Consider the following 16,667-nt stretch of genomic DNA (forward strand, 5'->3'; position numbering starts at 1 on the left):
TCACCTTTATTCTGCTCTTTTTTTTTTTTTTTTTTTTTTTTTTTTTTTTTTTTTTTTTTTGTCTTTTTGAGACGGTCTCCCTGTAGCCCCAGCTGTCCTGGAATTCATTATGTAGACCTGGCTGGCCCTGAACTCTCAGAGATCTGCCTGCCTCTGCACACACACACTTTTTAAAGGCAAGGTCCCAGCCAGGTGTAATGGCACCTGCCTTTAAGCCCAGCACTCAGGAAGCAGAGTGGGCAGATCTCTGTGAATTCCAGGCCAACGTGATCTCCATAGAGAATCCAGGCCAGCTGTGGCTACAGGGTGACCCCGTCTCAAAAAGAGCAAAAACAAAACAACAGAACAAAACAAAACAAAAAACCCACACTGGCCTTGAGCTCGGTATGTTGCTGAAGATGCTGGGATTACAGATTTGCACCATCACACCCAGTTTACGTGTTGCTAGGAATCAAATCCAGGGCTTCATGTATGCTGGGTAAGTACTCTACCAACTGAGCTACAGCCCTGTCCCCTCAGCCTTTGTCTTTCATGACAAGTTTAAAAAGCTGATGTTAAGTCCTCGCTCTAGTAACCAAGGGTACAAGACATACCTTGCCCAATGCTGTATGTTACAAAAGGCTGGCACAAAAAGGAAACCTATCACCAAAAAGCCTCTAGATAGGCTTTCTAGCTTCCAGAGGGTCGCGGGCACGAATATTCAGGAACAGAAAGCATTTTTCTCAGTTTAGTGTCTCTTGGTATCGGTAGACTCTTAAAGTTTAAAGTGCCCATTGTAAAGAGCCAGGTCGGCTTGGAGCCGCGCCCTTTCTCTTGAACTACAACTCCCAGGGTGGCGAGCGTCCGAGCCTGCGCACGCGCATCCCAGAAGGAGGGGGAACCAGCCGCACAGACAGCGCGGTCGGGTTGTGGGGCTGCTGGCCGGAGGATCCGGCAACTCCTTGGGCGTGGAGCTTGAGGCGTTTCGGGAGCCGAGCGGTTCCCGCTGGGTGCGAAAGGGTTCGGTGACCAGGCAAACGTCCTCAGGTGAGCTCTGCCTGGTACTTTCAGGAAGTCCGTCGGCGGGCGCGGTTGCGAGGCGCTCCGGCCCTGGTGGCTGAGGAGGCTTAGGCTGCGCTTCCCGCCGCTGGGCTGGTTCTTTTCCGCCAGCCCCGCCAGGGAGCCGAGGGCGCCGGGGCACTGGGTGGCCGGGCCGCAGCGGGACGAAGGGTGCGGGGCGGCACGCCGACTCTGGGCTGCGGGTGAGCCTCTTGCGGCCATCTGGGGCTACCGATCGGACGCCTCGGGTTCGGGACCGGCCTCCTTGGGTTTGGGACGAGCCGGCTGGGGTTCGGGACCCGCCGTCTGGGGCTCCGGACCGGCTTCCTCGGGTTCAGACCCAGCCGCCGCTCCCGAACGGAGGCTGGGAAAAGCCTCTCCCCGCTGCCACTATATCCGACCATAGTGAAGGGCTGCTCACCGCGCTTGCTGGAGGTTGGGAGGGAACCACAAAACTTGGGACACACCCTTTCCGTGATTGAAATCTGGCCTGTCCTGCACGGGCTTTTTTTGACCTATCTGCTCCGCGATGCCTTAGAATAAATTCCTGGCTCCCGTTCAGCCCACCTGGAGCCAGCTGTGAAGCTGGTGATTTGTTTTGGGGACGTGACTGGGTCGTTATATTTTTGCTTACAGAAGTTGATGCGAGTTCTCCACAAGCCTGCATTCTGATTACAAATAGCAAACAGTCCCATTTTTTCTCTTCTGGTTTTTGTTTTCTCTTTTACGTTTAATCAAAAGTCCCCTTTGCCTTTTCAAACACTTACCTCTCTCCACCCCTTCCCTCCCTTCTCCTGTCTTCTTTCCTTTTTTCTTTCTTGTCTTTTTTCTTTCATGTTTAGCTAAGAATCGCATTTCCAACTTGCCCTTGGCGTCTCTTAAAACCCACAGTCATCTGGTAATGAACACTGCAGTAAAACTTATCCCAGGAGGTCATACTTAAACAGGAAATGAGCCTGTGGAGATTTGTTAGTCATGTGCAGTCTCTTTGGTTTGTAACATTTTCACGAAGCTCATGTTTCCTGAGTGCTTGAATTACAGATGGGTGTCATCATGCTAGCTTAGCTTTCTCTTTTTTTCTAAGAACCCATCAGAGTAATTTTTTGGCAAATTAAATTGACTAATGAATGGACCTGTCAGTATTTTAGAAAAATAGCTTTGCCCAGTCTCCTTTCCCTGAGCTGCTTCATCCTAGCTCTGTGCACACATTGTAATTTGGCTCCTATGGCTTTCTTGCTTCTGCATCTCTCAGCATTTCTAGTTTATCTTTAGAGTGAGATTGGTGGTGGCCAGGTAACGCCATAATCATCCTAGCTTTCTAGGATCTGCTTTTGCATGTGTGGTGTGTTTGTATGTGTGCTTGTGGATGTACAAAGTAGATGTCAGGTGTCTTCCTGGATCGTGCTCCACTTTATTGATTGAGGCTGGGAGCCTGCCTGACTTTTAGTGGGATCCAAACTCTGAGTCTCACTCAACCTAGAGTGGCAAGTGCTTTATCCACTGAGCTGTCTTCCCATCCATGCCTTCTATGACTTTTTTAAAAAAATTCATTTAATTCAATCAGGAAATCTTGGTCACATGTATCATTCCAAGCCCTGTGCTACGCACAAAGGAGCAAAAGTGAATTCTTGAGGATACTGCTGTCTTACAGCTGAATTTTTGCTAATCTTTGTAGTAAACCATTAGGTCACATTTCTCTGTAATTAATAGCTTCACCTCATTAAATATTTATAGATCAAATCCCATTATAATTATTGGTTTCATTGCAATCACATTTTTTTTTAGGCTGAGGATGTAGCTCAGTAATAGAGTGGTTGCCTAGCACGTGTCAGGACCTAGGTTAGATCCTAGAACCACAAAAGAAAAGAGATGATTTTCAAATCTCAGCTACTGGCTCATTTGAATAAAACACAGGTCAATATAATAGAAAATACCTAAGGGCCTACATGGTGTTAGGGGCAATTCTTTTCAAACTTAGCATGCATAAATCACCCCTTACCTCTTCATTTTGAACTGGGGCCTAGAATTTGCTGTTAGAAATAATTTTTTGAGGGGCTCGAGAGATGGCTCAGCAGTTAAGAGTACTGATGGGTCTTGCAGAAGACCTGGGTTCAATTCCCAGCACCTACATGGTGGCTGACAACCTTCTGTAACTCCAGTTGCAGAGGAATCTGATGCTCTCTTCTGATCTCAGGCACATGCATACATGCAGGCATAACACTCATACACATAAAAATAAAAATAATAAATAAAATTTAAAAAATTCTTTGACTATCAAGAGTAGGGAGACAATTTTAAAGATATTTTAAGATTATGGTTCTTTAAGACTGATGCTGATAACTGTGATATTAGATATATATTAAGGACTTTTCTGATTTTTTCAATTAAAAAAATTTTTTTGAGACAGAGCCTCACCTAGCTTAGGCGGGTCTCCAACGTGCAATGTAGCCAGAGCTAACCTTGAACTCCTGATCTTCCTGCCTTCACATCTTGAGTGCTGGAATTACAGATAGGTGCCATCATGCTGGCTGATCCTTCTTTCTGTATCGGCTCAGCTTTTTTCTTCTTTTCTTCCATCCTCCGTTTTCATTCACATTAATTCAGTAATTCACTAATCCAGCCAAGTATGTGTTTTACCCTGTCCAAGACACTATCTTAGTTCCTGATAGCTTTCTCTGTAGGTGTGTATACTGGTTCAGAACACTGGGAGGTGCTGTTTGTAGGGAGTAAAGGCATGTGATTGTTCATCAGGTCTTTTTCAGTTGTGCAGGTGGGGAACAAATGAGGTCAGTCTGTATCCATTTACTAGTGGTCTCTTTTCCCAGGCCATCCTTTTCTGTAATGTTAGAGTGTATGTGACATATCTACATAGACTACAGTGTAATTTTGTACATTTATTTGGGAGCTTGAGATGGGCTGAATTCATGAAAGTCAACTAGATCTGAGCAATATTTATTTTAGTAGGGGGAATGAAGATAGATATAAAAATATACCTGGGCTAGAGATCAACCGAGGGTAGGGAAAAGATGAAAAGGAGCATGGAAAGAAAGGTACAATAGAACAGTGAGAGAAAATGGCTTTTAACAGGTGTTCTGTGTCAGTCTCTACCGGCATTATTATGAAGCCTTTTTTTAATTAATTTATTTTTTATTTTATATGTATGCATGTATTGCCTGCATGTAGGTAAGTGTACCCGTGTCGTGCAATGCCCGAGGATGTCAGAAGAGGCTGTCAGATCCCTTGGGACCGGTGTTATGGACAGTTGTTAGCTGTGATTTGAACCTGGGTCTTCTGCAAGAACAACCAGTGTTCTTAACCTCTGAGCCATCTCTCCAGCCCCAGCTTTTATTATTTCAAAAATTAGCTGGTCTGCTGTTCATTCTTTTTTAGGTTTTCTTTTGGGCTTTTCTTTCTCCGCCCCCCGCCCCCAGTTTTTTTTTTTTTTTTTTTTTTTTTTTTTTTTTTTTTTGTCTTTTTGAGACAGGGTCTCCCTGTAGCCGCAGCTGTCCTGGAACTCACTATGTAGACCAGGCTGGCCTTGAACTCACAGAGATCCGCCTGCCTCTGGGATTAAAGGCTTGAGCCACCACGCCCGGCTTTTCCCCAGTCTTTTTAAGACAGGATTTCCCTGTAGCCCCCGCTGACCAGGAACTTACTATATAGATGAGGCTGGCCTCTGTCTTGCAGAGATCCGCTTCCGTTTGTGCCACCATGCCCAGCTTTGTTTTTGTTTTTGTTTTGACTCAGGCTCTCTAGTAGTCCAAGCTACTATATAGCTGAGGATATCCTTGCATTTCTGATCTTCCTGCCTATATTTCCAGATTGCCAGGATTACAGGCATGTGCCACCATCCAGAACTTTTTTGGTTTTTTTGAGATAGGGTTTTATTTTACTCTACAGCCCAGACTGACCTGCACCTCACTAGGCATGGGTTATTCGCAGGCTCACACCAGCCTTCTTGCTTCAGCCTCTCAAGTGCTGGTGTTACAGGTGTGAGCCACCACATTCTGCTTGGTTTTCTTGATTACAAGAGTCCAGGAGGGCATTACTGTGAAGGTTGTAAAACTAGCTAAAGCAGGATGACACTGCTGGTATGAGTATATTATATTCCCTGCATGTACGTAAGTGCCTGTGTCATGCAGAACCCTCAGAAGTCAGAAGAGGGCATTGAATTCCCCTGGAACTGGAGTTGCAGATGGTTGATAGCCACCATGTGGGTGCTGGGAACCGAACCCAGTTCCTCTGCAAGAGCAGCCAGTGCTCTTAACTGTGGAGCCATCTCTCTAACTCTGATACTCTATTTTCTTGTAGATACTTTCTTGTTCTAGGGTTTTCATCTGGGTTTATGGTCCATCTCAAATATTATAGTAATAGGAGTGAATTAGATTCACTTTTTTTGTTGTTGATTTGAGATGGGTGTAGCCCAGGCTGGCTTCTGACAGCAGTCTTCCTATGTCTGCTTCCCAAGTGTGATTATAGGTGTGAGCCTGGCTAGGCTCACTTTTTATTCATTCATGCTCTCACATTTCTCTCTCATTATATACAATAACTTTATTGAGGCCAGGCATGGTGGTGCATAGTTATAATCTCAGCACTTGGGAGACTAAGGCAAAAAGATCTTGTTTAAGGTGAACCTGGACTATAGAGAGAGACCCTATCTCAAAACAAACAACTTTTGAAATATAATTTGTGTACTGTACAGTTCACTGTTTTAAAGTAATACAAAGAAAATAAATAAAAAAGAAAAATAATTCTAGTACTGTAGTCAGCATGTGCAAGATGCAGTTCAAGGCCAGCCTAGGCTACATAAGACCCTGTCTCAAAAAAGCAAATGCAACAGAACAATCAATAAAGTGAGAGATTATGAGTCAGATTTTTATGCATTCTCAAGAGTCGAACAACCATTACTGCAGTCCATTTTAGAGCATTTCTCTCATTTTCTTGCACCATAAAGAAACTCCTTACTAGGCAGGGTGTGGTGGTATACGCCTTTAGTACTAGAACTCAGAGGTAGAGGCGGGTGGATCTCTGTGAGTTTGAGGCCAGCTTGGTCTGCATAGCAGTTCCAGGCCAGCTGGGGTTACAGGGAGACCCTGTCTCAAAAAAGACAAAAAAAAAAAAAACAAAAAAAAAAAAGAAAGAAAGAAAAGAAAAAGAAAAGAAACTCCTACTTATTGTTAGTCTTGTTAATCACTACCCATCTGGACACTTCATATAAGTGGAATTGTGTGATGTGTAGTCTTTGTGACTGACTTCTTTCATTCTTGTACTCTTTATTGTTTTTACAGAGTCTTATTCTGTGCTCAGGCTTAGCCCAGAACTCACTATATCGCCTAGGCTATCCTGAAACTTGTGGCAATCTTCCTGCCTCAGCCTCCCATGTACCGGTGTAGGAATGAACCAGCATGCCGGCAGACATGCCTTTCCTGTTTTAAAAATTACATTTATTTGGTGTGTGTATGTGTGATATGTGTGCTGTGGGCATGTGCTTGCTATGGCACATATGTGGAGGTCAGTGGACAACCCACAAGAGTCCAGGGGATCAAACTCAGGTCATCAGACTTGACAACAAGTGCCCTTAACCATTGAGCCATCTTGTTGGCCATGTTTTTGTGTGTTTGTGTGTGTCTGAGAGAGAGAGAGAATGAATATCTCCTTGTAGCCCCAGCTGGCCAGAAACTCACTATGCAGACTAGGCTGGCCTCCTTCTCACAGACATCTGCCCCTATCTCTACTTCGGGATTAAAGGTATATGCCACCATGCTCTTGCTGGTCTTTTTAAAACAATTTGAAACAAGGTCCCATGTAGCCTTACATAGCTGAGGATGACCTTGAACTTCTGATCCTCTTGTCTCTATCTCCTATGTGCTAGGATTACAAGCATGTACTACCACCCTTGGTTTTATGTGACTGAGAATCAAATGCAGGCTTTCATGACTGCTAGGCAGGCATTCTACCATCTGAGCTATACCCCTAGCTCATCACTTGTACTCCCAAGAGAACTGCTGAAATACTGTCAGATTCCAGGTACCTTGTTTGACCTGAAGATGTAGGGACACTGCCTAGGGTATATATACCCAGATTCCTACACCCACTCACTAAGGAAGGAACACAAACAACTAAGACAAACTTACAAACTAAGGTAACTGATATGCAGCGATAACCCTTTACAAATAAACAATTTCCTATCTGGGCATATCCAAGTTCCAACATCATTATAAGTACATTCAGAAGAACACAGTTCCTGAAATGTATGTGAGAAAAATGGATGAAAAGATAAACTAGAAGAAAACAAGGAATGAGTGGCCAAGAAGACTGAGTGTGATGGCAAGCTGAATTTTTTTTTTCCGAATTTTTTTTTAAGATAGGGTCTTGGTATGTAGGTCTGGCTAACCTGGAACTCACAACACAAACCAAGATGGCCTTGAGTTCACAGCAGTCCTGCTTCTTCTCCCAAATGCTGATTACAAGCATGGACTACCATGCTTGGCTGCATGTTAAATTTATTTAAAGTATTTTGTTCTTCCTGGTGTGGCGGAGCACCAGGCACCAGAGAGTCTGAAGCAGAGAGATCACAAATTCAAGGCCAGCTGGGACTACTAAAAGACCAAAAGACACCCTGTCTTGAAAGTGTGTGTGTGTGTGTGTGTGTGTGTGTGTGTGTGTGTGTGTGTGTGTGTGTTTATAATACTTTCTGAAGCTTTTAGGGCTTGTTTTGTTTTTGTTTTTGTTTTTTTGGTTTGTCGTTATTGTTTTACCAGTAGTAAATGTCTGGCAAGTACGTATTTTGTATGTGCATAGATTTGTAGGTAAGATTGTTTTAGCTTCTTAACTTACTGAATAAGAATTCCTTTGAGAAAGAAACTATTACTAATTACAGACTTGAGGATTTCCATATAGAAAATAACTAAGAAAATATTTTCATTTTCTGGGTGTGGTATTTTAAATATTAAAATATTTTCATTTTCTGGGTGTGGTGTGAAGAGTTGTTAAAGAATATTCTTTTGATGTGCATAACAACAAAGGGAGATAGAAGTCCTTCAAATATATATAATGCATCATGTCAGGCTCAAATGAAATGTATGTATCATTCAGGCAGCTCTTACCCTGGGCAAAAATGGCAAGATTTCAGGCAACTTGAGGGTTTATTTTTCTTCTTGGTGGGCTGTTAATATGTGAGACTTTCAAAGTCAGCCCAAACACCTGCCCTTGTTTTTCTGCAGTTTTAGAGTAAATCTTAGAACAAACGGAGGAGACTGAGATGCAGCAGCAGGGTTTTACCTCCAGCAGGCACACAAAGTGAATTCCTGGGTGTAGTTTGCCCTTGTCACTGCTTTCAGCCTCTTCCTTTTCCCTCCTGCCTCATTCATATTCATCCCCCCACCCCCAAGTCTAAACCTTAGTTCTGGCCTTTGTCTTTTGAATAGGACACCAGGGAACTGTCTTCAAAGAACTGTTGTTTGAACTGGTCTCTGAAGAATATAAAATGATTGGAACATGATGATGGGAAAATATTAGCTGTAGTGAAACACTGTGATCTAAGGGTGGGAGGTAAAAAGGCATGGAGGCTGTACGTATTTTTTTTGTCTTATTTTTTGTTTGTTTTTGAGACAGTCTCTCTGTAGCCCCAGCTATAGATCAGGTTGGCCTTGATCTCACAGAGATCCTCCTGCCTTTGCCTCCTGAATGCTGAGATTAAAGGTATGTGTCATGATGCCTGGCTACCTATATGAATGTTTTGCCTGCATGCTTATATGTGCACCATGTGCATTCCTGGTGCCTACAGAGGATGCAAGAAGGCATTGGATCCCCTGGAACTTGAGTTATGGACAGTTACGAGCTGCCATGTGAGTGCTGGGAACCACATGTAGATTCACTGCAAGTGGTCTTGCCTGCTGAGTCATCTCTTCAAACCATTAATTATGTGTGTGCAGGTACCCTCAGAGTCCAGAAGAGGATGTCAGATTCCTTGGAACTGGAGTGATCAGTAACTGAGAACTAGACATGGATGCTGGGAATTAAACTCTGATTCCCTGCAAGAGCAGTTAGCACTCCTAACCCGGAACCTGTTCTCCAGTCCTCTTTTGTCCTGTTTTGAAGCAGGGTCTCCCTGTGGACCCCTGGCTGTTCTAAATTTTTTTAAATGTACGATTAAAAAAATTGTACTGAATTTTTTAAAATGTACTGATTAAAAAATTTTCATTTATAGCTAGGCATGGTGGCACACACCTTTAATCCCAGCCACTAGGGAGGCAGAGGCAGGATCTCTGTAAGTTCGGGGCCAGCTGGGGCTACAGGGAGACCCTGTCTCATATAGACCACCCCCACCCCAAATTTTTTTTTCATTTATTTTATTTGTGTGTGTGTGTGTGTGAGAGAGAGAGAGAGAGAGAGAGAGACAGAGACAGAGACAGAGACAGAGACAGAGAATATGCATGTCCCACTTGTGGAGGGTATAGGACAACATGTAGGAGTTAGTTTTCTACTTCCACCATTTGGGTTCCAGGACTGGAACTCAGGCCACCAAGCTTGGCAGCAAGTTTTACCTGCTAAGCTGCCTCAGAGGTTCCATATACTGACTTTTTATGGGCACTTTCCCTTTACTTTTCCTCTGGCTCCCCTCCAATCCCTGTTGCCTTTTAGCCTAGGCTTTGATCTCTTTAATTAACTATTCTTTTCTTTCCTCCTTGAGCAAAATCTGCCCTTCTGTGACCACCCACAGTGATCTCTGAACTTCTGTAGCACTAATTGTCAGGTCCATGTTTTTGGCAGCTAATTTTTTTTTTTGTCTTTTTGAAGCAGGGTCTCCCTGTAGCCCCAGCTGTCCTGGAACTCACTATGTAGACCAGGCTGGCTTTGAACTCACAGAGATCTGCCTGCCTCTGCTTCCCAAATGCTAGGACTACAGACACGCACCACCACGCCCAGCTTAATTTTATATTTTTAAAAATAGCTTTATGTTATTGGTGCTAAAGAGATGGTACAGCGATTAAGAACACTGAATGTTCTTGAAGAAGACCCAGGTTTGAATCCCAGTACCCACATGGCAGCTAACAACTGTCTAACTCCAGTTCCAGGGGATCACACGCTCTCTTCTGACCTTGGCGGGCATTGCACGACACCGTGCACTTATATACACGCAGGTAATACCCACATACACATAAAATCAAAATAATAAATAAAAAAAAATTTTTGTCTTTTTGAGACAGTGTCTCCCTGTAGTTCAGGTGACCTGAACTCACTATGTAGACCAGGCTGGCCTTGAACTCACAGAGATCTGCCTGCCTCTGCCTCCCGCGTGCTGGGACTAAAGCCGTGTGCCACCACACCCGGCTTAAATAAACTTTTTTAAAAATGACTTTTTTTTTAATTTTATGCGTGTATTGCCTGCATGTATGTAAGTGTACCTGTGTTGTGCAAAGCCCTCGAAGGTCAGAAGAGAATGTCAGATCCCCTGGAACTGGAGTTAGATATGGTTGTTAGCCACATATGGGTGCTGGGAGGAGTGGAACCTGGGTCCTCTACAGAACAGCCAGCACTCTTAACTGCAGAGCCATCTCTCCAGCCTATCTCGTGTTTCTTTTTCCCAAATAGATTGTTCTTGTCAAGGGTCTTTAGTCTCAGGGAGCACAAACCTATTTAAGCTAGAACTCTGTGGTATCAGAGTTGGGTTTGTACAGGATTATTATTGTGAGGCCATTGAGTTCCCAGAAATGAACTGCAGTTGGAACTCTGAACTGGCTCTTGGAAAGCCCCCCAGCCCTACTCCAGTCTGCTGGATCTGTGGCTTGTGTGGATTATCTTTGACTATTTTCCATGCCTCCTCTCCGTTCTAGGCTGTTAATTTTGATTAAAAAAAAATAATGGAAATTGCAATGTAACTTATCCTGATTACTAACTTTTTGGAAGCCATCTTAAATCTTGAATCTAAGGCTAGTGCCAGGCCTCTCCCTCCTGCCCAGCCCTGCTCCATTCTCTCCTACAGACAGGCATGTTCTACCTTCTCATGGTGTGTGGCTTCCCTCAAGCTTCAATTTTTTGGTTTATTTATTGGATTAAAAAAATTTTTTTGATCTTTTTGAGACAGGGTCTCCCTGTAGCCCCAGCTGGCCTGGCACTCGCTATGTAGACCAGGCTGGCCTCAAACCCACAGAGATCCACCTGCCTCTGCCTCTCAAGTGCTGGGACTAAAGGCCTGCGCCACCACGCCAGGCTATATTTTGTTTTCTTGAGACAGGGTCTCACTACATAGCCTAGGCTACCCTCAAACTTTCTAAGTGTTGGGATTATAGGCATAAGCCCTGCTTGAAGGTTGACTATTGATAAACAAAGTGATAATGACTTTACTTACTTTGCCTCTAGCCTGAGTATTCCCATCATTGATCTGAAAGCTTACTGAGCCCTCCAAATTATTTTATTATATAATAATTTAGTATTCTCCATGTCGCAGGCACTGGTTTAGGGCTGATAATATAAAAATACGTCACAACGCTAAGAGTATTCATAGTCTATGGCAAAAATAGACATCTGCACAAATGACTATAATATGGTGAGCTAAGTATTGATAGACATATGGGTGAAGTAGTGACTAACATCTCTCTTAAAAAAATTCTTGTGGGGGGTGTGCATACATGTGTATATGTTGTAGGTGGCATGTTTGTCTTGTTTGTGTAATTCATCTCTTGTATTTTCTTTAGCCTTTATCTTTCTTACTCAATCTCTGCAACTGCTTGTAAGTGTTATGTGGGTCAGAATATCTGATTTATCTAACATGAGCTAGTGAGATGTCCTTAACAATGAACTTTGAAGATAATAATGAGTTTATTAGCTAAGTGCTTTTGAACACTTGGCCTATATTAGGTACTATTCTATTTACTTAACTGAGTTACCATATCAAACCTATGGTTCAGTGTCTGCTCAAGGTCATAAAACTAGCAAGAAATAAATTTTTTTTCTAAGACAGAGTTCACTATGTTGCTCAGGCCAGTCTAGAGCTCCCAGGAGCAAGCCATCTTCCTGCCTTAGCCTCCTGAGTAGCTGGGACAATAGGCATAAGGCACTATACTTGTGAAATCTTTTTTTAAAAGTTATATATCATTTTTCAGTACCCTATTAAATGTTTCTCCTAGTCTTATTGAGTCCTTTATATTTAATTTGAAATGATAAGCGAGGTATAGAATTTTTAAATTTTATTTTTATTTTATGTGTATGAATGTTTTGCCTGCATGTATAAGTGTACCCTTTCTTGCAATGCCTGCAGAAATCAGAAGAGGGCTTCAGAGCCCCTGAAACTGGAGTTAGAGATGATTGTTAGCCACCATATAGTTTGCTGGGAACTGAACCCAGGTCCTCTGGAAGAACAGCCAGTGCTCTTAAACTGCTGAACCATCATCCCTCTGGGCCCTACAATTTTTGTAAAAATTTATTTTTTTATTTTTAATTATGAGAGAGAGAGAGAGAGAGAGAGAGAGAGAGAGGAAGAGAAGAGGAGAAGAGAAGAGGAGAAGAGAAAAGAAGAGAAGAGAAGAGAAAAGAGAAGAGAAGAGAAAGACACGGGGGAGGGGAGGCAGAAGCATTTTATTCCCTGGAGCTGGAGCTAAAAGTGGTTGCCTGATGATGGGTACTAAGAGCCAAGTTTGGGCTTCTGCAAGAGCAAGTGCTCTTAACCCCTGAGCTATTTCTTCTGCCCATGGTATAGAATTTTAATTTATTTTTGTATCATTTTGTGCTATAGTATGTAATTACTTTCCAAGGTTTTAAGACTTTTGTAACTATATTAAATTGATCTATACTTTGTGTTTTATGTTGCTTTTCTTCTCTTTTATACGCAGAGTGGCTTCTTGCTCTGTTACTCTGACTTAATTTGCTTCTGTTAATGTGAAATATTAGAGACATACAGCTGAAAACATGGTGGAAATAGGATATTTCATAGAAGCAGTATGAAATTGTGGAAAAATGGGGACTTTAAGGTCATATAGAAATCTCTTACATCCGCTGAGCTTCAAGGTTGTTTTTTTGTATGTTTTTTTGTTGGAATAGTAGTATTGTGCCATTATTATTAAATGTTGTATAGTTACATGTTAATTATATATTATATCATTACCATGTGAGTGATAAAATGGCCTACATATAATAGATATACAAATGAAATTTATTCATTTTCTCTGTTTTTTAAAAATATGGTATGTGGTCTCTTTGTCAGATTGACTTTTGGGCATGTGAGATGATTTGGGGCAGTGGGTAAAGGCACTTGCCTCACATGTATGGTGACTTCATGAAAGAACCGACTTCACAAAGTTGTCTTCTGACTTCCACATGCACATGGTGTCATATATACCTATGTTATTCACACTCTCACACAATAATAATAATTTTTTTAAAAAAAGAAGTCCCTCTGAGGATGGGAATGTAGCTTAGTGGTCGTATACTTATACCAGCATGTATAAATCCCTGATAACAACTATGAATGAATGAATGAATGGTGTGTACTTATACCAGGATGTATAAATCCATGAATGAATGAACGAACGAATGAACAAACCAACCAACCAACCTGAGTTCATTCTAACCTCAGGTAAAGAAATTTTCTGGGCCAGCGAGATGGTCTGGCAGGTAAAAAGTGCTGGCTATGTAACCTGGTGACCTGAGTTTGACCCCAGGAGAGAACTGACTCCTAGAGTTGTCTTCTGACTTCCACATGTGTGCCATGGCACAGAGGTGCCTGTCCTTACACATATATACATCATACACTAACAAAGTAAAAATTTAAAAAGTGTTTTCATGTATATAATTATATCACTTAAATGTAGTAACTCACAGTTGTGACAGTGTCAGTTGTAGAAGCCTCTGAACTTCTGTTTTAGTCCTTACACTAAGCTCTCAGCAGCCTTCTCTTCTAGATTGTTTAGTTGCCTTCATTTCTTCTGTGTGACTCTCTTGAGGTCTCATTTGCTATTAAAGGAAGAGTGTCCTTTAGCAGAGGACCTAGGCCAAAGCAGACTTTGTACTCCTGGGACCATGAGCTGCTTCTTGGCCAATAGCCTCAATCGCTGGATCCCCCTTTCATCAGTTCTGCTTTCTTCCACTATTGCCAGCCTTAGTAATAGTTTGTTTTTCTTTCCCCCTCCACTCCCTCCTGCTCCTCCTTTCCCAGAAACTGCCTCCACTAACTGTATGGTTTTCATTACTTGAGTAGTATGGTTCTAATTTTTTGTATTGTATTTGACTGTATTTTTAAAATTTATCTTAACTGATGCTTAAAAACATAAAAAATTATATTTAATTTTAAAAACATAAAAAACATTTTAAAAACATAAAAAAACATTTTAAAATTATATTTAATTTTAAAAACATAAAAATAATATTTTGATAGGTATATACATTACTTAATGTCTAAATCAAATTAAAATTATCTCCTTAAAACATTTATCACGTTGGCCAGGCGTGGTAGCACACACGTTTAGTCTCAGCACTCGGGAGGCAGAGGCAGGCAGACCTCTGTGAGTTCAAGGTCAGCCTGGTCTACATAGTGAGTTCCAGGACAGCTGGGGTACAGGGAGACCCTGTCTCAAAAAGACCAAAACAACAACAACAACAAAAAAAACCCTTACCACTTCCTAATGGTGAAAACTTTCAAAATCTCTTCTGACATTTTTATGTTTTTGTTTTCTTCTGGCAGTTTGAAATGTACTGTACATTTTTATCTGAGATTACACCATTGTGCCATCACACACCCACCAAAACATCTTGATCCTGAGTAACTGTAACTTAATGCCTATTGATCAACCTTTCTCTGACTCCCCATATATATATTTTTTGTCTGTTTGTTATGGTCTTTTTGACAGTCTTCCTCTAGTCACAGCTGGCCTGAAACTCACAATGTAAACCAGGCTGGCTTTAATCTCACAGAGATCCACCTGCCTCTGCCTCCCTAGTGCTGGCATTATAGGCATGCACCACTGCGCCTGGCTCATATATGTGTTTTGTTTTGTTTTGTTTTGTTTTGTTTTGTTTTGTTTTTGGTCTTTTTGAGACAGGGTCTCTCTGTAGCCCCAGCTATCCTGGAACTCACTATGTAGACCAGGCTGGCCTTGAACTCACAGAGATCCACCTGACTCTGCCTCCCGAGTGCTGGGATTAAAGATGTGAGCCACCATGCCTGGCTTGTATATGTTTTTTGAAGGTTATATTATAGTGATTTTTGTATCATTTATGATGAACTCTCCTATTTTAATATCAGGCAAAATTTCCACTTTTGTGCTAGAGGTTTAGTTTGTTTCTGTCCTGAAACTTCCAGTACAAATCTGTGAATTCTACACGTTACCCACTGCTTGTCCTCATACACATACTCCTGCTTGGGCACTGAAATGTTTTTTTTCTTGAATGCCATGAGGCATCAAGATACATTATACAAATTGTAGTTTTCTGCCTTTTACACCACCTGTAATAACTGCTTCTCTGGCTGGTGAGGTGGCTCATGGTTAAAGGCACACTTGTCACCAAGCCTGGTGATGAGTTCAGTCCCTGACACCCACGTGGTAAAAGGAAAGAACCGACTGCCACAAGTTGTCAGCTGACCTCCATATGTGTGCTGTGGCACCTGCAAGATCCACACTTTACACACAATAAATGAATAGTAAATACTGCTTCTTCTTAATTTGAAAATTAATTTGTGATAATAAAGCATCATATTTACCTAGACTTATAAAGTTGATTAGAGTATTGCCAGTTGTATCCCTAAATCACGAGTGCACTGTGTGTCTGAAGGTATGTATGAAATGCCTTTATAGGCATGTATTCAGATCAGCTGAGGCACAGGACACATGAAACAGAAGTAATGGGACTAAATAGTGCACCCGAGTGCTGACCTTTGAGAAGAGTAGACCAGGTGTTTGGAGGAGGTAGGAAAGGCTTTGGACTTGAGTTAGACTTAAATTGTGAGGCATTGGATAGGGTAGAGAAGTGAGATCTGGGGATGGGTAGGGTGGCATGTTGAAGAAAGGCACACACCACTTCTGGGGAGCAAGTGAAGCAATAGGGTGACAGTGAACTTCGGAGATCTGTGAGGCCCTGAGGAAGCCAGCCAGTTTAGTGCAGAGGATGCCTAGTGATTCTTACTTAAAGCAGGAGGAGGGAGTTTCATCTAAGTCACCAAAAAAAATACAGCAAGAAAAATCCCTAAGTAAAGGAGTGTTAAAAGCAGCGTTTCATGCTGGGCGTGGTGATGCACGCCTTAGTCCCAGCACTCGGGAGGCAGAGGCAGGCGGATCTCTGTGAGTTCGAGGCCAGCCTGGTCTACATAGTGAGTTCCAGGCCAGCTGGGGCTACAAGGAGACCCTGTCTCAAAAAGACAAAAAAAAAAAAAAAAGCAGCGTTTCAAGTAACTCTAAGCAAGCAAAATGCATTAGAGCAGGAAAATAAGAGTGTAAAGCCAGCAAGGAGTTTGTTAGTCTAGAGCCTGGGAAAGAGGCTTTGTAAAGCAGTGTTTTTTAAACTTCCTTTTGCTATGAGATCCCAGTGATTTTTCTAGGTCCTGGAACCTTTCTTAGGAAGGAGCAAGGTCTAGAGATAAGGATTTTCTGGTGGTGGTGTTTTTTTTTTTCTTTCTTTTTTTTATTTTTTTTATTTTT

General features: G+C 42.1%; 1 protein-coding gene across 1 annotated transcript in view; it reads left to right on the forward strand.

Moving 5' to 3' along the window:
- Positions 1-851: 851 nt before the first annotated feature.
- Positions 852-16,667, forward strand: part of Tmod3 (tropomodulin 3) — an 87,542-nt gene continuing 71,726 nt past the window's right edge. The window contains exon 1 of the mRNA XM_008829765.3: positions 852-1,026. The gene's annotated coding sequence lies outside the window, so the exon portion shown is untranslated. The remainder of the gene's footprint in view (positions 1,027-16,667) is intronic.

Source organism: Nannospalax galili, unplaced genomic scaffold (genome assembly GCF_000622305.1).
Source record: "Nannospalax galili isolate Female #2095 unplaced genomic scaffold, S.galili_v1.0 scaffold213, whole genome shotgun sequence".
Lineage (NCBI taxonomy): Eukaryota > Metazoa > Chordata > Mammalia > Rodentia > Spalacidae > Nannospalax > Nannospalax galili.